This window comes from Pyrgilauda ruficollis, unplaced genomic scaffold, assembly GCF_017590135.1.
Source record: "Pyrgilauda ruficollis isolate IOZ18807 unplaced genomic scaffold, ASM1759013v1 scaffold11, whole genome shotgun sequence".
Lineage (NCBI taxonomy): Eukaryota > Metazoa > Chordata > Aves > Passeriformes > Passeridae > Pyrgilauda > Pyrgilauda ruficollis.
In genome coordinates this window covers 759,308-765,307 of record NW_024509210.1, presented here as the reverse complement: position 1 = coordinate 765,307, position 6,000 = coordinate 759,308, and the positions used below count along the sequence as shown (strand labels likewise).

General features: G+C 42.3%; 1 protein-coding gene across 3 annotated transcripts in view; it reads right to left on the bottom strand.

Annotated features, from left to right (window-relative positions):
- The window catches only part of PRKG1 (protein kinase cGMP-dependent 1), a 353,067-nt gene that overhangs the window by 187,245 nt on the left and 159,822 nt on the right, over window positions 1–6,000 (bottom strand). The window lies entirely within an intron of this gene.

Genomic DNA, 6,000 nt, shown 5'->3' with positions numbered 1-6,000 from the left:
AAAAACACAAAATTGAAAAAAAAAAAAAAAAAAAAAAAAAAAAAAAAAAAAAAACCACCAACCACCAGAGCCCTCCAACTTCAAAAGGAGCTAAATGTATTACAAAGAAGAGCCTATATATTCAGAAAAATGTTAAAACCCACTGTTGCATGCAGAAACTTTTAACACTTGAGGGTTTTTTTAGTAGAGCATTACCACAGTTGAGACAGCCATAAAACACAGTATCACCAAACAATATCAGAAAGCTTCACCCCATACACAGTAACACCTCACCAGGCCAGAAGGCTTCAGGGATCTGCTCACACACAGAAACACCATTCCCCTTCAGAAGGCTGCAAGCATCTGCCCTTGCTGCTCTTCAGCCCAACCTTTTATCCCCTCAGGTGATGCAGTGCACCTGTGTGCCCTCTGTTCCTGTGTGATTGCTCAGTGCCCTGGGCACCCCATGGCTCATTAATGTCAATATCAGTCACCTGTCCTGCACAGCTGCAGCTCATTAGAATTCACAGAATCACTGGGTTGGTAGAGACCTCCAAAATCATCAAGTCCAACCCAGCCCCAACACCTCAACTAAACCCTGGCACCCAGTGCCACATCCAGTCTGTTTTTAAACACATCCAGGGATGGTGACTCCACCACCTCCCTGGACAGGCCATTTCAAAACTTTATCAGCCTTTCTGTAAAATACTCCACCTCCCTGGACAGGCCATTTCAGAACTTTATCAGCCTTTCTGTAAAATACATTTTCCTAAAATCCAGCCTGTATTTCCCTTGGCACAGCTTGAAGACTGTGGGATGAGGCTTGAGACAGTGGGGATGAGGCTTGGCCGCAGCCCCACGCCCAATTACCACAAAATCTGTGCCTACAGAGCATCTATACAGTCAGGACATACAGTACACCAAACTCAGTGTGAACTTTGTTTCACCTCTTAGACTTTCAGGTGAAATTTCCCCCAATTTTTTGTGTTCAAAAAAAGAAAAGATTTAGGTCTTTGACACCCCACATGAAAGCGGCGGTGTAATTTTGCTCATTTTCCCTGAGAAACTAATCCCTGAGAACACTCATTCATGAGTAACATAACTATCATAGAAAAGAAAATTACTCTGACCCGTGGCTATTATTTAATTCCCATCTCTCCACCCCTTGCCTTTCTGAATATCTCGTTTTGTGAGGGGAAATCTGCTTTATCAGCTTACCTGCACCATGCTGAGAAGGGATGTGTGAGGAAGGGTTAAAATCCCAGGTTGGATTGGAAAGAAAGGAGCTGAGGACCAACCTGGGAGTTTGGAAGTGACACATCTTTTAAATAATGGAGGGTTTGAAAAGCAAGATTTGAAAAACAAGAGCCAGGAGAAGAGAAGGAAGACATAATGTGAGGGGGGCCACAGAGTTATTCCCACCAAAAAAAGGGGTGGGGAAAAAGAGCAAAGGTTTCAAATCTTAGCAGCCACTAAAAAACCTCCCCTGGCATCCCAAACTGGGAAACAGCTTCAGGGATCACAGAATACAATCAGAGAACTGAAACACAGACTCAATTGGGGTAGAAAAGATTATTATTTATGAAGCTGAAAGTGGCTGTTTGGTAAATATTATTATGACCTAAATGTTACCTGGGCTGTGGGAGTGTAAAATGGCAACAGTGCTTTCTGTGATACAGAAGCAGAGTTAGGGGGGATTCAAATATCTTCATTGCAAGTTAATTTTTATGACTGTTTTTATAAATGTTTGATTCATTTCCTCATATTAAGAATCAATCTAACAAGAAGAACAAAATAGGTGTTTTTTTATCTCAAGAATGAGCAATACAGCCTTTAGTGGGGCCTCCCACGCTTCAGAGATTCCTAAATAATTTTGAAGAATGTAATTTTTTGTTTAATAGAACTGAGTTTCAGCAGCTTTTTCTGCAAAAAGCTGTGCTGGATAAAACTCTAGAACAAAAACCTGCAAAGGAAATTACTTTACCTGACTTTTGGCTCATGGGTTCCAAAGAAAGATGGGCAATTCTGAGTAATGCACAGATGGGATCACATTATTCCCAAGTGTTGGGGAGCACAAGAAACACATTGCTGATGAAATTAAAATACTTGTTTTAAAAGTAAAGAGAAGATTTCCCAGCATGATATTGCAGGTATTGGCAAGATTAGATAAAACAATACTCTGTGGTTTGGTAATTAATGTGCTCTTTAATTACAATTTATTATCCTGGAGAAAGCCTCCCATTCCCCTGCTGTGTAACTAGGCAATCTGGAACGTTAAACACCTCACCATAAGATGCCCAGATGTGAGCAAAATTCACCTCTTATGGAATTAAAAAGTCAAAGGACTGCTGTAGGATTTTTCTCATTTTCTTTCCCTACCTGGCAGCCTATACAGTGCAGGTTTCTATGGAGCAAACAAATTGTTCTGCTGTATCAAGCAGATAAAGGAACCAAATGGAATAAAACACAATATTGATCAATCAATGGAGATACATCTGCAGCTTGCCTTGGCATCTCCATCAGACAAACACTAAATAATGCAAGAGATGCTTCTCTCCAGGCAGGAGAATCAGAAAATGCTGCATTTCAGTCCAAATATTGAGCATTATTGAATTCAACATTATATTTAATTTACAGCTTGAGCTGATTTTGGGGAGCATTAGTTGGCTTACAAACAATGCACTTTTCTGTCAGCTGTAAGAAGCTATTCCATAACGATGGGCAATGTGTATGATTTTCCAAACACAGCATAAAATAAAAATCTCAGTGTCTTCAGTTCCCCAGTTCCAACGGCTCCAGCCATTCCCTTTCCAGGATGAGCATGAGAAGGTGACCAGAGTTCAGGGTCAATAAAAGAGATCGATGCCTCCACAAGCCACCAGCCTGCTCCCAACAGAAATAGCTCCAAAAATCCCTTTAACCATGCAGAACTCAAAATATTTTGGGTTCTGGAGACCCCCAAGTCTCAATTCTTTGGTTCTTTTATCCTTGGACACTTCCTGGGATGGGGCAGCCACAGCTGCTCTGGGCAACCTGTGCCAGGGCCTCACCTCCTCCTGTTGCTTTGGAAGATTTCTGGGAGGTTCACTAAAACCTCATGAAATTAAGCTCTTCTTATGAAAAACTAGTCCTAGGAGTTAGAGTTGAACGACACTTGGGGATATTCCATGAAATCCAAGAGGGAAGAGCTTCCCTTGCTGCCCTGGTCCCCAGCACACATCCTTGGGCCTCTCAGCCAGAGCCTGGCTTTCCCAAATTAAACCCTGCGTGCTAATTACATTGTAGTCGCCAATTTAATTGTGGAGCAATTAAAGTTTTAATTGCTGAGTGGCTGCCTGACTTCAGAGCCGGTGCGATGAAGATGTGCTATCGCTGGTGTTTGTTTGGGAACACAAACCGATAATGGTCCCCATTATTCATGAATTATTCACGGGGTTGTGCCCCGGGCACTGGGAATCCTCCCCTCGGTGCCTGTGGAGTGTTACACTTCACCACGAGGAATATTCCCAATATCAAACATAAAGCCAGGATTTAGGGATTTGTCACAGCCCTTCTTAAAATAGTGGAAGGTGTCCCTGGCTGTGGCAGGGGGTGGAACAGGATGAGCTTTAAGGTCTCTTCCAACCCAAATCATCCTGGAATTCCAGACTGTGAACAAAAAATCAGGCTGACACTGAATAAAACAGGCTTAAAATAGGCTGACACTGGATTACCCCCGGTGCACCTCTGTCCCAGTTTCAGGAGTCATGGAAATAGTTCCTGGAAAATCATCTATACGTGGAAAATCATAGAATGGTTTGGAAGGGACCTTTAAGCTCATCCAGTGCCACCCCTGCCATGGGCAGGGACACCTTCCAATATCCCCAGGTGATCCAAAACCTGGCCTTGGGCACTTCCAGGGATGGGGAACCTGTGCCAGAGTCTGTGCTCTGGTAAATTCCTGAATAACTTCCCAGAATGCCAAGTTAAACACGGATCATTTTAACCACAGAAGAGGAAAAATACAGATGAATGAAGCACATAAGAACAAAGCAGGGTCAATTTTGTCCCCTACAACACCACCAGCAAAGCACAGAGGTTTTGTTGGGGACATTGGGGGTTTTGTCACTCTGAGTCCACCCAATGAAACTTGAAATAACTGGCTTGAAATTAAACTTGAAATCTCTGGCTGAACTGCATCCATGTCCCTCAAATGAATGGAAGGATAAAGTAAATTACACTCATGTGACTCTCTCAATCAGGAGGATCATTTTTTTTCCCCCCAATAATTAAATGGTCGTTTTCTCTTTCCAGTCACAGAAGAAAACAGATTAAGTTGACCTGAGGAACTTGTCAGCCTGCGTGTAATTTATATAATAGACTGAATTTTTGCAATGCATTATCAGGTCTCCCTTTTTGTTACCAGCACAAGGGACAGGGCACTTGCTGCTTCAAGCCGAAACCTTCTAAGACTCCAAAATCCAAATAAATCTGAATTTTAAAGATACGAGAATATACAAGAGGGTATCTGAGAATCCCAAGTGGATTTCTGTACAAAAAGAATGTTTCTTCTGTTGTCCAGTAAAGGCTTTAACAGCAGGAATGAGCCAGAGACGTTCCTACCTTGTATTTCTCCACACCCAGGAGACACCTGGAAGGTCTAATTCCTTATTTTCAGTTGTCTCTACCAGCAGTGCCTTTGGAACATGGATAAGAGCAATGGATTTTACTATTATTCACATTCCTGGGCCCTCTTCAAGTCCTGAACCCTCAGGAAATTTAAAAAAAGGCTGGTTCACCCATGAAGGCACTAATTATTCATCACATTCCCATGCCAGGTTGAAAAATACAAACACTTCTAGTGAAAAATGAGGAATGTAAAAAAGCAGGGTTCAGCATGAGCTCATGTCTTCCTAAGATATAAATTTCATCCCACAACTCCAAAAATGCCAGGAGGGGTGGGAGGAGGATTCCCTCAATTCAGTGCAGGATTCATGAATGACTATTCAATATTTGATTTAATCTGTGCCTGTTTCACACTTGGACTGCAGCTTGGTTTGCTGGATGCTATTCAAGCTCTGTTCTGAAAACTAAGGAATGATTGTTTGCAGAAAGTTTTCTTTAGGAAATATCACTCTGGATCTGCAGATTTTCCTGAACAAGGCTGAATATATTTCAAAAATGGCACTTGAGACAAAGCACAAATTACCCTTACAGTGATAAGCCCCTGGGCATATGGGAAATATAAGCCCTGACAGGTTTCTCCCTTACCCAAATTCAGGAAAGTTCTGACAGAATAACTACAATATCAGTGAGGAAAAAAATAAATAATGCATATATTGCCAAATTTCAAGTTGTTTTCCCACTGCAAATTGTTGAGAGACTGCTTTGAATATGGAGAAAACATTTTTCTTCAGATGTCTCCGTGGGAAAAGCCAAATAAATTTTGGTAGCATTTCTCAGGCTTATTTGGTCTAAAACTGGCACCTGCAGCAGGAGTTTAAAGCTCAATCTTTTAGACTTGTGAATGAAGAGGAACTGAACACAGGACAGCTGGGCAGCCTGGAGACTGATGACCCTGCAGAGCCTCATCCATATCCCATTCCCAAAAACCCCCCAGTGAGCTTTACCCTTGTTGGATAAAACCCAAGAGGAAGGGAAATGGAGCCAGACCTGAATTCTGACTCTCAGACCTCCAGCTGTAACTGGTGACAAGCTCCAAGTCCCTTCAGCAAATGCATTTGGAGTTGAACAAACTGATTTTAGCTCCTCTCAAACCCTCAGGGGGAGGCATTCCCAGTGTGATGGAACTGGGACAGTCACTGGGACAGCCAGACACAACCAGACCCTGGAAATCCTCTTTTTGGAAGGGGGGGATTTCCAATACCAAAGTTTATTTAGGAGAACCCGACACCAGCACAAATCCAAAACCAGAAAGTATTTACCAAGCTGGCCCCACCTCCCTGGCAGGGACCTGCTCCCAAAAAATGACATCCTAAAATTGCTTTTTAACACTGGCTTTTAAGAAATCGTTTTAAAACT